The sequence below is a fragment of the Ovis aries genome, chromosome 3 (assembly GCF_016772045.2).
Source record: "Ovis aries strain OAR_USU_Benz2616 breed Rambouillet chromosome 3, ARS-UI_Ramb_v3.0, whole genome shotgun sequence".
Taxonomy (NCBI): Eukaryota; Metazoa; Chordata; class Mammalia; order Artiodactyla; family Bovidae; genus Ovis; species Ovis aries.
In genome coordinates this window covers 40,846,227-40,861,393 of record NC_056056.1, presented here as the reverse complement: position 1 = coordinate 40,861,393, position 15,167 = coordinate 40,846,227, and the positions used below count along the sequence as shown (strand labels likewise).

The following is a 15,167-nucleotide window of genomic DNA, read 5'->3' as shown; positions in this document are numbered from 1 at the left end:
TAGACTTGTGACCTAATGGCGAGTTTCCTTGTTGGCTCAGCAGTATAGAATTCACCTGCGATGCAGGAGACCACCTGCAATACAGGAGATGCAGGGTCTATCCATGGGTGGGAAAGATCTCTTGGAGAATGAAATGACAACCCACTCCAGTACTCTTGCCTGGGAAATCCCATGGACAGAGGAGACTGGCAGGCAACAGTCCATGGGGTCGTAAAGAGTCAGACATGACTTAGTGACTAAACCACCACCAACAACCTAATAGTGGGAGGGGATTTCTTAAGCAAAATTCCCAAGTGCAAAAGATGAGGCAGAAAATTAATGCACCTGATTTCATCAGAATTAAGGGTTTCTGTTCAATTAAGGTCATCATGGAAAGAGAAAGTGTTCAGATAAATGGCAGAATGCAAGAAGACACTTGTACATTTCTAACTGACAGGGGATTATTAGCTATAAAATAAAAAGAAGTCCTGCAAATCAACAAGAAAAACACAACTGTGCAACTGTGGACAAGGGATATGAGCAGAAAAATTTATAGACAATAAAATCTCCCCCCAAAGGCTAATGAGCATAATAATTGCCTAAATTAATTTTATTGGGGAAATGCAAATAAATAAACAATGAATTTTGCATTTACACCAATTAGTCTCACCAGAATTAGAAGCTGGAAAGTGCCAAATGTTGGCAGGGATTGGGCATATAGGGAGAATGAACTGGGGGAGCCATCTTGGAGGGCAATATCAGTACTTAATCAAACTAGATATATGCATACCAACTTCCCTGCCAGTCTAGTGTTTAAGACTCTGCCTTCCAGTGTGGTGGGGGGCTGGGGGAAGTGGAGTTTGATCCCTGGTCGGAGAATTAAGATTCCACATGCTGTGAGGTGCAGGCAAAACGTGAGGAAAAAAAAGACATGTGGGCCAATTCTGCTCCTGTGTATATACTCCAGGTAGATTCTCACACAGTGTCTTAGAAGATATATCTTTCAGGATAAGCTCAGTTTTGTTGTGAGACAAAAAACCCTAAAATCTCAATGGATGAAACAATATAAGTTCATTTTTTGTTCTTATTGTATGTTCATCACACATTGACAGAGGTCTCTTTATTCATCTAGTCTCTTTGAGACCCATTCTGAGGAAGTCATCCTATTTTGAACATTGTTCATTCCTGTACCAGAGGGAAAAAGTGCATTTTGGGGGTTCTTGAATGGGCAATTCAATGTTCCAACCCAGAAGTGACACATAGCACTCTTCATACAATTCATTGGCCAGAACATTTAAAAATTTTTACTTATCTTACTAGATTGTCTAGAAATGTTCCAATTTAAAATCTCATCTCCCATTTAAGAGTTCACTATTTCCCCAACACCCTGCTCAGTTCAGATTACTAGCAATTGATTATTATGAGAGGCAAAACATATTATTTTGCTATTTCATTTTTCATTGCTTTGATATGTACTTGAACATCTGTTTTGTCTATCACTTTTTCATTTTTTCCCCCAATTATCCATCTTCTTGCTTTGCAAGTGCTTCTATATTTTAAGATCATAGAGTTCTATATTAAGATAACTTTCTATATAGGTTTAAAATGAATTTTAGCATTTTGTCATTTTTCTCTCAATTCTGTTAATATTGCCTTTGGTTATAGAAAAGTTTAGGAAATAGAATATGCATTCCTGTCATTAAGATTTCTGGGTGTTTAAGAAAAGCCTCTTTAACTCCAAGAATATTGGCCATTTCTGTTAATATGACCTTATTCAAAATTACAGAATGGTAAGGCTTAAGTAAGCCTTTGACTGTGTGGATCACAATAAACTGTGGAAATTTCTGAAAGAGATGGGAATACCAGACCACTTAACCTGCCTCTTGAGAAATCTATATGCAGGCCAAAAAGCAACAGTTAGAACTGGACATGGACCAACAGACTGGTTCCAAACAGGAAAAGGAATACGTCAAGGCTGTATATTGTCACCCTGCTTATTTAACTTCTATGCAGAGTACATCAGGAGAAACGCTGGACTGGAAGAAACACAAGCTGGAATCAAGATCGCTGGGAGAAATATCAATAACTTCAGATATGAAGATGACACCACCCTTATGGCAGAAAGTGAAGAGGAACTAAAAAGCCTCTTGATGAAAGTGAAAGAGGAGAGTGAAAAAGTTGGCTTTAAGCTCAACATTCAGAAAACAAAGATCATGGCATCCGGTCCCATCACTTCATGGGAAATAGACGGGGAAACAGTAGAAACAGTGTCAGACTTTATTTTGTTGGGCTCCAAAATCACTGCAGATGGTGACTGCAGCCATGAAATTAAAAGACACTTACTCCTTGGAAGAAAAGTTATGACCAACCTAGATAGCATATTCAAAAGCAGACATTACTTTGCCGACTAAGGTATGTCTAGTCAAGGCTATGGTTTTTTCTGTGGTCACGTAAGGATGTGACAGTTAGACTGTGAAGAAGGCTGAGCACCGAAGAATTGATGCTTTTGAACTATGGTGTTGGAGAAGACTCTTGAGAGTCCCTTGGACTGCAAGGAGATCCAACCAGTCCATTCTGAAGGAGATCAGCCCTGGGATTTCTTTGGAAGGAATGATGCTAAGGCTGAAACTCCAGTACTTTGGCCACCTCATGAGAAGAGTTGACTCATTGGAAAAGACTTTGATGCTGGGAGGGATTGGGAGCAGGAGGAGAAGGGGACGATAGAGGATGAGATGGCTGGATGGCATCACTGACTCGATGGATGCGAGTCGGAGTGAACTCCAGGAGACAGTGATGAACAGGGAGGCCTGGTGTGCTGGGATTCACGGGGTCACAAGAGTTGGACATGACTGAACGACTGAACTGAACTGAACTGAAGGCTTAAGGACATTCAGGTTGCATTTGTTATTTTCTAAATAATTCTGGGCTTTCTTGAGGGTTCTTTTTAATAGAATGCAAATCTGCTTCTTGAATGCCAAGGCTAGTGTAGAGATATTCTGAAGAGATGTCCTGATCAACTTTTTATATCAAATGAGTATTTCCTTTAGCTATTGTTCACTTTTATTCTGGGTTTATAAAGTTTGAGCATGTTAACCTCTTCTGGTCTCCTTCATTCAAAGCTGAAATCACTGTCATCCAGATAAAAATGACTGAAATAAGAGATGGAGCAGGCACCTGAGGAATCTCATACAGGTCTAATCTCAAGGGTTATATTGGGGCTGATTCTGAGAGATGATTCTGAAAGTCATCAAGTGTCGAGTGTAACAGCCAAAATGTGATGTCTGAACAGCAGCTATAACAAACCACTCAAACCACTTAGGTCTCGTCATTCCATGTAATATTTTGATCCCAAGGATAAACAAAGAAAAATAATTTCCTTTCTACTAAAACTTAGCGACAAAATCTACTCAGAGCCTGCATTCACATGCCAGCTCCAGACAATACAGGTGTGCCTTTTTTTCTTCCTAAGTAAAATGTTGATTTAGGGTCATTCAAAAGCCCAGATGAAGTACAATTTTAAAAGATATGCCTTCATTAAGTGTTTCTTTTTCTCCTTCTGAATTCTTAATCAGACCCTTGTTTGGACCATTGACGTTCATCTTAATCACTTTTCAGAACCCTTTCTTTCCAGTGTTAGCTAATATCAGTGTATAGATGAGAAATATCAGTTAAATGTGGCACATGGTTGGCTCTCTCGGTGATTTGGTTCTTCCCTTTTTGGTTGTTCTAAATGCAGATCTCTTCAGGGAATCTACCCTTGCAAGGCCTGTCATCCTTGCTTCCCTCAATGAGGTCATCACAGGCACACCTAATTTTTGTACTTTTCCTCTATAATAAATTTCCTTGAATCACTGAATAATTTTATCTACCTTCTGCCATAAACTTCTCATTTTCTCTGATATCCTTATATGGAATACATCAACCAGAATTGAGCACAATATGGCTTTTCCCTTCAATAATGCTGAAATAATTTCTTGTGATTCACGTTCTGTGCATTGAGTAGTGATCGGGCAGTGATTGTTTGCTTGTTTAAGCACTTGTATGCTAGATATTTAACTGCTGGTTTAATTGTACCACACTGAGAGTTCTGCTGATTGTTCAGTCTTGTTATCATTTGAGTACTATTCACGAAATACATTTTTCTCTTAATCCAGGTGGTTCAAGCCAAATAGTAACCTTATTTCCTTGATTTTAAGATGTACTGCCCACCTTCTCACCCTCACATTTTCACATGTCTGCAACCAGAGTGTATTCTAAACTTATCAAGCACATTAGAGGTAGTGTTTGTCCCTCAAAAGACTATTACTAAATGTTCCTTTGTGCTTTGTCTTTCAAAGAATGGCCTCTTAGAATTCTGGAGGTACAGTGAGTCAAAAGTACATGAGACTTCACTATGAGTTTGAGACACTAATAAATGTTGGAACCCACCCCTCCCCTTTTTTTTTACTCTACTCCTCAGATAGTAAAGTTATTTGGGTTAAAATATATATATTCGCCTTTTGTGGATATAGGCCTGAACTTTTCTAGTTTGGTATTATTGACTCTTTCCTCTTTCCTTCTACTGGATCAGTATTGGAAAAAAACATCCTGGAGACCCTCTTTGCCTTGCCTGCATCTGTCAGCTCCTTTTCACTTACACGCACATTTTTTTTTGTAAACTCCTGGCCATTTGGGTTTTTTCCTAAGTTCTTTGCCCTCAAGTCTATGCACAAAGTCTTACATGTTGTACTTTATCAAAAGCTTTGTTGAGGTCAAGGGTGGATTATGTATAAACACTATTTTCTCTGTCTTGGCTCCTCCTCATAAATTTTCATGGACTTTAACTGCTGAATCCCTTTAACTCCAAAAAGGGAGTGGATGGAATGCCAAGTCTGAACACTGAAGTTCTGTGTTTGTTCAACTTTTAAAAATGTAAAGGCATCTTTAGTAGCTATCATCTTTTAAACACTTTTTTATAAATGCATGTACTGAATATAAGCATAGTCTCAAATATCAAATGGAAGTTTAATAGGGAGATGGAAAAATAAATATAAGCATACATTTCTAACATAAAAATATGAGTGATTTTTCTTAAAATCCAAATAATTATGAATATATTCAATTCTATAGATATGCATACAATTAGACATGTGACTATGGATTACATAAAATTGACCTGTATGATTGCATATGTGTAATGGCACCCCACTCCAGTACTTGTGCCTGGAAAATCTTATGGATGGAGGAGCCTGGTAGGCTGCAGTCCATGGGGTTGCTAGGAGTCGGACACGACTGAGCGACTTCACTTTCACTTTTATGCATTGGAGAAGGAAATGGCAACCCAATCCACTGTTCTTGCCTGGAGAATCCCAGGGACGGGGGAGCCTGGTGGGCTGCCGTCTATGGGGTCACACAGAGTCGGACACGACTGAAGTGACTTAACAATAGCAATAGAGATGTGTAAATTTAGGCATATATTTATAAATATAATAGTCCACTTAGTGGGGTAAAATAGAAACAAGGTTTAGATTCTAGTTCTGCCATTTTTTTATTGTAGAATTAGGTCATTTAAATATTTTGATCCTCAGCTTTTACATCTATGAGTATAAAACAATAATGCCTGCCTTACATACCAAATGTGGCTATACCAAGAATCATTCAAAAAAATTTTAAACTACAGAATATTTTATAAATATTTATAATATTTGGTGATATTTATAAAACTACTTCTCTCTCTAGTCACAAAAATACCATCTTCTTCAAACAGTATATTTTGTCAATAACTCAACATCAACTTTGTCATTTAAAGCCAACGTGTAACACAAAAGAATTGAAACTTTTTCTTTTAAAAATAAGTAAACTATTCTTAGATATTTTGTTTATATCAATATATAATATATATGCATATGATTCATTGTATATGTTTATTATATAATTGTATATGGTTTTAGAGAATACAAATTTGCAGCATAAATTTACAACAGATGTCAGCTTATTTTCAATGTTTTAGTTCAGAAAAGCCACAGAAAAGGCAAAGTTTACTTTTTAAAGTATCATTTATTCCCTAAGCTTCTTAGGTTTAGCATATCCCAAATCTAATTTGTTGAAATAATGGCAAGTTTTAAGTAAATTGACAAATGAAATAATAAGAGGACTCCCATACAAATATCTGTGGCTTAAATTAAATTAAATAATCAAATAACTGCAAAGACCTAAATGTCTTATAGGTTTTTGCAAAATTAATCTGCAGTCAGTATGGTCGGAGAGACGTTATTATACTGGAGTTTCTGGACACCAAAGTTACCCTAGAAATATTTCAGGAGAAGCCCTGGGTAGCACTGAGTCAAATATATAGACCCAACCCCTGTAACACATGATTGTTAAGACCTGAATTTATATTCTCTTTGTTACAGCTTTTAAATTTGTAAAGAAGTTTTCACAGCAGCCATCTCCAAGAATCTTCAGGGACTTAACCTCAAAATCAACTAGATAGAGTCAGTTTAGACAAACTCTTTATCCTGGAGACTCCAGTTTCATGTTAAAATTACTTTGTCTTTTCTATTAGGGTAAAGAGCCTTCTAGTCTATGTCAGCTGCTCTCAGAAAGAGTAGACACGGAGAAGCAACACCCAATGATATGCAGCTAGGTTTACATTTCCCAAGGAAATATTAGCAAGTAAACTACTGTATCTGTTTTCTTCTCAGTCCCACACTTATAAATGTACCTGTAACCATCTCTTGAATTTCCCCTGTTAAGCACTAGAGTATCATTCCTCTCTCTTAGAATCTGAGGAAGGCTTGAGAATTGGTTTGTAACCAATTGAATGTGTCAGAAGTGACATTGCATGACTTCCGAGGCTAGGTAATAAAAGGAGACATAGCTTCTGCCTTGTACACTGGGACACCAGCCTTCAGATCTCATAACTGCCATGGAAGAAATCCAATTATTTTGTCATACTGTGAGAGAGCCTGGCCCATGTGGGGAAGCCACGGGCTGTGCTCCAGCCCACAGTTCCAGCTGCAGTCATAGTTGACAACTGACATCACTGTCAAACGTAAGTAAAGATGCCTTCACATGATTTCAGCCTCTGGCCTTAGCATCTTACCAACTAGGAACCAGACACCAAGGGGCAGAGGCAAGCCAACCCTACCATGCCTTCTCTGAACTTTTGACTCAGAGAAATTGTAAGGATAATAAAATGGTAGTGAGAGCTGGACTATAAAGAAAGTTGAGAGCCAAAGAATTGATGCTTTTGAAGTGTGGTGTTGGAGAAGACTCTTGAGAGTCCCTTGAACTGCAAAGAGATCCAGCCAGTCCATCCTAAAGGAAATCAGTCCTGAATATTCATTGCAAGGACTGATGCTGAAGCTGAAACTCCAATACTTTGGCCGCTTGATGTGAGGAACTGACTCATTGGAAAAGATCCTGATGCTGGGAAAGATTGAAGGCAGGAGGAGAAGGGGATGGTAGGGGATGAGATGGTTGGATGGCATCACTGACTCGATGGACATAAGTTTGAGTAAGCTGTGGGAGCTGGTGATGGTCAGGGAAGCTTGGCGTGCTGCAGTCCATGGGGTCGCAAAGAGTTGGACACGACAGAGAGACTGAACTGAACTGAATTTTCTGAAGTTAAGTTTGGGAGTAGCTTGTTTCATAGCAACAGGAACTGGAATACCTCCCATTTGAATCTAGCTGACCTCTCCACTCGCTTTAGTCAACAGAAGGAAGAGAAAGTGACAGGACTGTTTTGAACCTAGGACTCAAGAGGACTTGCTCTTTCCCTTTCTGTGTCTCAGCCATCACAGTGAGAACATGTCTGGAGTCACCTGCTGGCAGATGAGAAACACGTGGAACATACTTGAGTTACCCTAGCTGAGGCCAGCCTACAACCATCCCAAATCCAGATGTGAGGCCAAGCCACCTACCTCACCACTCCAGATGGAGAAACAAAAGATGTGTGTTGTCGAATGCTGCTCAGGTTGTGTGGTTGTCTGTTAAGCAGCATTATCGTGGCAGGAGATGACTGGTACACTATTTTAAAAAGCCAAAGCAAAAGGTATTAATGCACCCTCCCTTGATCTCATATTCTTCCTTCTTAACTGCCTTATATCAGTACTCTCCTTCACAGCAAAACTCTTTAGTCTAGTTAGCTACTGTTTTTTTTTCCACTCCCTTACCTCCTAGTCCTTCCTCAACCTTAATCATTCTGACTTCTGCACCCAGCACTACACTGAAACTGCTCTCTTTAACATAAGCAGTTATTCTCACAATGCCAAATCTGATGGACTTGTTGCATAGGTATCTTCCTGAACCCCTTGGCAGCATGCATCTTGTTTGACCATGGGTGCTTCTTTTCAAACACTTTTCTCTTTTAGCTTCTGAGATACCTCCATGTTTTCTTCCTATTTCTTTGGCTGCTCCTTTTTATCCCTTCTATCTATTTTGCTGGTTCATTCTTTGTTTCATGTATTTTTTAAAGTGTCTATTGAACATCTACTATGTGCCAAGCATTTTGAGGGGTGTTATGATCACAGCAGTGAAGGCAGACAAAATGCTTGCCCTTGTAGGGCTTAGGGTCTAGTGAGAGCAGACAAAAATAAGCAAATGAACTCATACACATAATTGGTGATAAGTTCTATGGAGAAAAGAAAGCAGAGGAAGGGAGAGAGAGAGTGACAGGGATGGGAATGGTGTTACTGTTTAGATAGTGGTCAGTGAGGTCCTCATTGAATGAGTGACATTTGCGCAGACACCAAAAGAACATGAGGGAGTGAGCCAGATGGCTCTCTATGGATGGAGGGTCCCAGACTTACGGAAGTGAGTGAAAGTCGCTCAGTTATGTCTGACTCTTTGTAACCCCAACATTGAAAAAAATGAAGTTCATGGCATCTGGTCCCATAACTTCCTGGCAAATAAATGGGGGAAAAGTGGAAACTGTGACAGATTTCATTTTTTGGGACTCCAAAACTGCTGCCATGAAATTAAAAGACACTTGCTTCTTGGAAGGAAAACTGTGACAAACCTAGAAAGCATATTAAAAAGCAGAGATATCACTTTGCCAACAAAAGTCCATATAGTCAAAGCCATGGTTTTCCCAGTAGTCATGAATGGATGTGAGAGTGGGACCATAAAGAAGGCTGACAGCCAAAGAATTGATACCTTTGAATTGTGGTGCTGGAGAAGACTCTTGAGTGAACTGCAAGGAGATCAAACCAATTAATCCTAAAGGAAATCAACCCTGAATATTCATTGGAAGGATTGATGCTGAAGCTGAAGCTCCAATACTTGAGCCACATGATGCGAAGAGCCAACTGATTGAAAAAGACCCTGAAGCTGGGAAAGATTGAAGGCAAAAGAAGAGGGCAGCAGAGGAAAAGATGGTAGATAGCATTACCAACTCAAGGGACGTGAATCTAAGCAAACTCTGGGAGATTGTGAAGGACAGTGAAGCCTAGGGTGCTGCAGTCCATGGGGTCACAAAGAGTTGGACAAGACTTAGTGACTAAACAGCAACAAGTTAGGGTATGAGGAAAGAAATGCCTTTGACATCTCATCATCGATCATTTGCTAAAGTTTTCTGGAGTGTGGTCTCTGACCCTAACACAAAAGGCCACTTACTGCCTATCTATTTAAATATTAACTCTGCAGGGTTAAGGTTTAGTCTCTCCTTTCTCTCTATACTTGTGCCTAGGATGATCTCATCCATTTCCAAAGCGTTAAATGCCATTGATGCTAAAGTTAACATGTTTAGTGAAGACCTCACTTCTGAACTTTGGATTTAAGTATTCAGCTGCACCCTTGACATCTCCACTTGCACATCACAACCTTACTATGTTCAATGAGAACACTATTACACCAGCACTCCCAAAACTCAACCACACTTCCCCAATATTTGCCATCTTTGGAAATAGTCTTCCAATTTCTTAAGCCATAAGTCTAGTAGTCTCCTTGACACCTCCATTTTACTTATATTGCAAATTTAGTTCATTAATCTTTTAAATTTGACCCCCAAAACATCTCTCAAATCCATCCACCTCTTTCCATCCCCACTTCTCCCAAGGTGTGCCAGGCCCTAGCCATTGAACACCAGACTCATGATATTCAGGACCAGTAGCAGCTACATGATTCAAGACAGAGTAGACCTATACCATCATCACATAAACCTTTTTAACTGAATTTGATTTAAGATAAAGCAAACCTCTAAAAGGCTGACTGTTCATGTATGAATTGATGGCAAGTTTGACTTTTCCAACAATTGTTTGGCATTTATCTTATGGAAATGTATCTTATCTATGATACAGGATGTATTCCTACATGTTTCAAAGTAAAATAAAGTAAATTTGAGGTTGAGGAAAATACTCAGAAGAGTGGAAACATCTCATTGCTTTTTCCAAAGCCATTTTCACATCCACAGAATTTTATGTGTTCTAAGATGACATTAATTCTGGCCTATCTTTACTCTAGTTTATTAAATTATTGGATTCCTGGTTTTTACAGCATAAACAGAGACTTTTTATGAACATGAATAACTGTTATTTTAATAATAACCCATTGTGCTAAAATTTGGCATTTAAATTTATAAATAAGATCACAGCTGCTGACCTCTTTCAGTGAAGAAAAGAACAAAAGGAGTTAGCAACTCACTCTGAGAGTCCGCCTAAATCAATTAGAATGTTAAATCCATGCATACAATAATGTTTAATAAAAAATGCTTTAAAGGGAAAATCATCTCATTTTAAATTGGATGAATGAATACAAAAGATGACACGAGGTTCCCGGATTACTGCTCTGAGGCCCTAAGACATCAGACTTAGGGCATTGCTAACAGTTCAACAGTAATTAGAATATTAATAGGATGTGTCATTCTGATTATATAAAATATGCATCAGAGTACTTTACCTAACTCTTCTGGATTGATTGGAGAGTGGCAGAGAATAATCTGATTGTCCCTTCTCTCAGTGTAAGAGCCCCATTTCAGAATGCTTACTTGCAGACTCTATTTGAGGACATATTCAAAATAAAATCAATGCATTTATAACCTAATTAGCTGGTCTCTATTGATTCATGTTCCAGATATTCAGTTTATACAGCATTACTGTTTTTACTAACTACCCGTAAATATATCCTGGGTGGCATGTTGGGTTAATATGTTAGTGTTTCTCCCTGAGGGAGCTGAACTAGCAGCTACTGTAAGTCATCGCTGAAGTGCTCTGTTTTCCAGTTTTCTCCTAGTCAATACATGTTAATAAGACTTCATATGTTTATTTAGCACTGATCTCAGCCAAGTCCTGGGCTTTGTATGTAACACTGGATTATAAATGGTTCTGATGTAATGGGCTTACTGTTTAAAAGTAAAGGGAACATTGACCTTTGAACAGTTGACTGTTTCTGCTCTGGGGTATGAGGGGTCAGGGGTTCAGTGGAACTGCCTCATACAAGCATAACCTCTTCAGGGATGTGGACCCAGTCACCTGTTCTCATTATGCCTGGCTTGAGAAAGGACACATGACCTTTCAACTCTGCCACAAATTTACCCACAAGTTGCCATACAGAAAGGAAAAAGAAATCAAGCCATATGTTATTTCAGCCTTCTCCTGACTTGAAAAAATTTTGGACTCCATGTTATATGTTCAAGAATGGCCAGACCTCTCTAATCACATCGAGAGAATTAGTGAACTTTGCTCTCAAAACATGCAAATATTCCTTAAACTGTGGAGAAATGGCAAAGCTCAACTCTAGGGCACTGAAACAAACAGAGGCTTAAAGATGTTAGTGACTTTCAGACTTGGATCTCTGGCTCTCTGGACATGTTTAGGATGTCATTGATTTACTCCTTCCACAGAGGTGGAGAGAGAGGACCAGGGGAGATAGGTTTAATTAACCTTAAATATCTCTGCAATTTAAGAATTGTAGGCCTGGAACAGTTCCTGTACTAACATGATTAGCAAATATTGACTTTCGAATACAATAATAATGTGTCATCTAAAACCCTTGATAAGTAACTTAAGTACTTCCTTAGCTTGCATCTTATTAAATTAGATGAGGTATGGTCGAGGCACATTACACAAAGACATTGAAATGAAAAATCAGACCTAAGGGTTTTAACATTGATTTTAAGAGAGCTAAAAGTCACAAAGAAAACATACATGCTTCAATTCTGCAGCCTATGAATGTAAGCTGTCTATTTTCTCTGGATGGATTCCTTAAAATTGTACAATAATTTTCATGGTGCAACTGTAGCAAACATTCACAGTTTGTGACCTTTTTGGCAGCTGTAATCAATCATCAGATTGTGTATGATGACCATATAATTTTAGTTTTATGGAAGGTTAACTTACACAGATTATGAGCTTTTGATGTTAAAATATGGAAGAGCGAGCCAGGGTACACTAGGTTACCTGTGAATATGGTGAGGATAATCCACCCAACCTCATTCATAAGGTTTACCTTAGAAATGTGTACAAGCCAGCTTTAAAAAAAAAGCGGGGGGGTGGGGGGGAGTTTGAAGATGTGATACTAGTCAGCTGCACCCTGAAGATTCTTACTGTATTGATTAGTTTTCAAAGGCTGCATGGCATGTGTACTCTACTTACAATAGACTTGGAATGAGGGGAGAAAAGCCTCTAAATGTCATCAAAGCAAATGGTCTGTGAACAGTTGCTTCAAAGCTGGTCATCAGTTGCCTGGGTATTTGGCCACAAAGCTTGTAAAGAGGTTTCTCTGGAAGGGAAGTTATGACAAAATGTACTTCTTGGCCAAAAGACTTCTGTGTAGATAGCAGGACACATTCATTCTTGCTTGATACATAAAATTAATTAGAGAATTAACATTCCTTATGAAAATTTGCCTGCTTTTTATCCTTTTCTTTAAAAGAAAAAAAAAAAAAAAAAAACCAGGAATAGACCCCAGGCCTTTTCTGTTCTCTAATAAAATTGCAAATTGACTTGTGTTCAAATGGTGATTGAATAAAATGAACAATTAAAAATGTATTGCTAACAATGAGATCTATCAGCCAATCTCTTTAAGGATTAATTAGTTGCAGGAACAATCTTTCTTATCCATGGAGAATAGAACCATGGTGCGTGGACAAGGATGTGTCAAGGAATAACTTTTTAACATGATCATGAGCACATATGTATGTGCATATGGTGTCCTACATATACACATATATAGGACAAGAATGCAGAAATATATGTAAGCATCTTTATGAGTTTAAATGACAAAAATTAGCTGCAGCTTCCTTGGAGGTATTTATTTCACCTTAGCTAGAATGATTCGACTGTTGCTGATTAGTGATCCATTAGTTAGCTTGAAGGCAGCCAACAGATTTTACTGATCGTAATTTATCATTAAAGCAGAGAACTGCTCTAGGTATTTAAATAATGTATGCAGATAAATGCACTCTTATTTTTTAAATTATCCACCTGTACCAACCTTGTAAGAATCTTTGCCCCATATCAAAAGTTTGCTCTCTGAGGAAATTTTCAAAGTTAACTGAAAGGAAAAGCCCTTCTTCCTGGTTTATCAGTTCTGCATTTCAACCTACCCCTTTACAAAATATCTGAAATGTTCCAGGTTACCTTTGCAGTCCTTAAAAATCCTGAAATTATCTCCACATTTGCTGTTACAAACTGAGGGCTTATCTTGCAAAATCTGATACCTCTACTGTTTCTTTAGCAAAGATTTCAGATACCATAGAAATAAACTAGAGTCCCCAGGACCCATTCAAAGCTCCAGGGAGAAATGGGCATAGTTTTCTTCTTCACAACTTGTTTAAATAGAGGACGTTCTAGAAAATGTCATTTTTCTTAGGTTGCCCTAAAGTCAGGTCTTCTCACTGCCACTATTGTGCCGAGTCAACCTAAAAGGGCATTTAGCGTTGAGGCATTTGGTAACTACTGCTTTCTTGGGCTTCATTCTCCCTACAGGGCATTCCAAGAGATGAATAATAAGTGTGAATAGGAAGAACAAGTTTCCAGTCCTGTCAAACTAATTAAACTAGTGTAGAATGAAGGGAGGTTTGCCATTAGGTTAAGTTGAAAACATGTAAAGAAAATCATTCAAACCATCTGAAAGGATTTTAAAAGTTTTCATGTTTTCGTGTATTTGTGTGAGAGATATTGTATATGTAGATAATTGTGCATGAATGTATATCATCTTTAAATGGAGAATAGTCCTTGTTTTTATAGACCATATACAACATATGTAAAAACAGACATGGCAGGCCAGTTGAAAAAAGGACAACCACAATTCAAATCACTGCTGTTAATGAAAACAGACAAACAAACATGAATAGACCTGACTCTTTTACTTAGAAGAGCAAACCCTGGTTCAGTACTAAGAACTGTGTGCAATGAGCTAATGCAGAGATTCACTGGGGCACAGGGAGCAGTGCAATTTGGTAGTTGTTTTAACCAGGTTCCAGTTTGAGCCATAGACCCTAAGAAAGCAAAGATGCAGGAGAGGGAGAATTACATGGGCAGGCTGGGGGCGGGGGGGGGGGAGGAGGGGGATGTCTTTCAGGCAAATTTTAAAATGATCTTTTGAAATGTATTTCCATATACTCCACTCTATTCTGGAAAATTAATTTTTGGTAACTGAAATAATCAATTTGTATATCTTTAGAACACTGACTGCCATGTACCATATCCACAAAGCAGGTTTGACAAAATTCCAGGATGCAAATCCATGTGTTCATATCGAGTATCAAAAGGGATGGCTACAGCTACCCTAGTCATCCTAGTCAAGCGAGGTAGTTTACCTCCACCATCACGAGACCGATGTTCATTTCATTCGTTTAAATCTTACCACATAAATGTTGGTATGTGATTTCCTTTTTGCAAAGGACATGCAATCCTGAAACTACATTTTCATACATCCAATTTTTATTCATCCTTAAAACTTTTCCTTCCACCTCACTCTCTTTAAGTCCACTTTTCCTGACTTTTAACTTCACGTTCCCTTTCCCCACAACCTAGCATTAATCAACATTGATAGATCACATTTTAGGACCTCTTCTGTTAAAAGGAAGTGATAATTTTCAATGGTCTTTCTTCTCTGCTGGTTAATATCCTATCCTGCTGCCTCTTGGGTAGAACTCTATAGCCAGTTCCAAGTAGAGAACTCTGTCTTACCATCAAGTTATTTTCCCAGTTGACACCCCATCTCATTATGTTTCATTCACAAGGTAGAAGAAAACAAAACTGTCC

At 38.4% G+C, this 15,167-nt stretch overlaps 1 long non-coding RNA gene across 1 annotated transcript in view; it reads left to right on the top strand.

Annotated features, from left to right (window-relative positions):
* The window catches only part of LOC132659578 (uncharacterized), a 31,364-nt gene extending 20,363 nt beyond the window's left edge, over positions 1-11,001 (top strand). Inside the window, exon 3 of the long non-coding RNA XR_009600142.1 lies at positions 7,755-11,001. This is a non-coding gene — a long non-coding RNA (uncharacterized LOC132659578). The remainder of the gene's footprint in view (positions 1-7,754) is intronic.
* Positions 11,002-15,167: the final 4,166 nt, after the last annotated feature.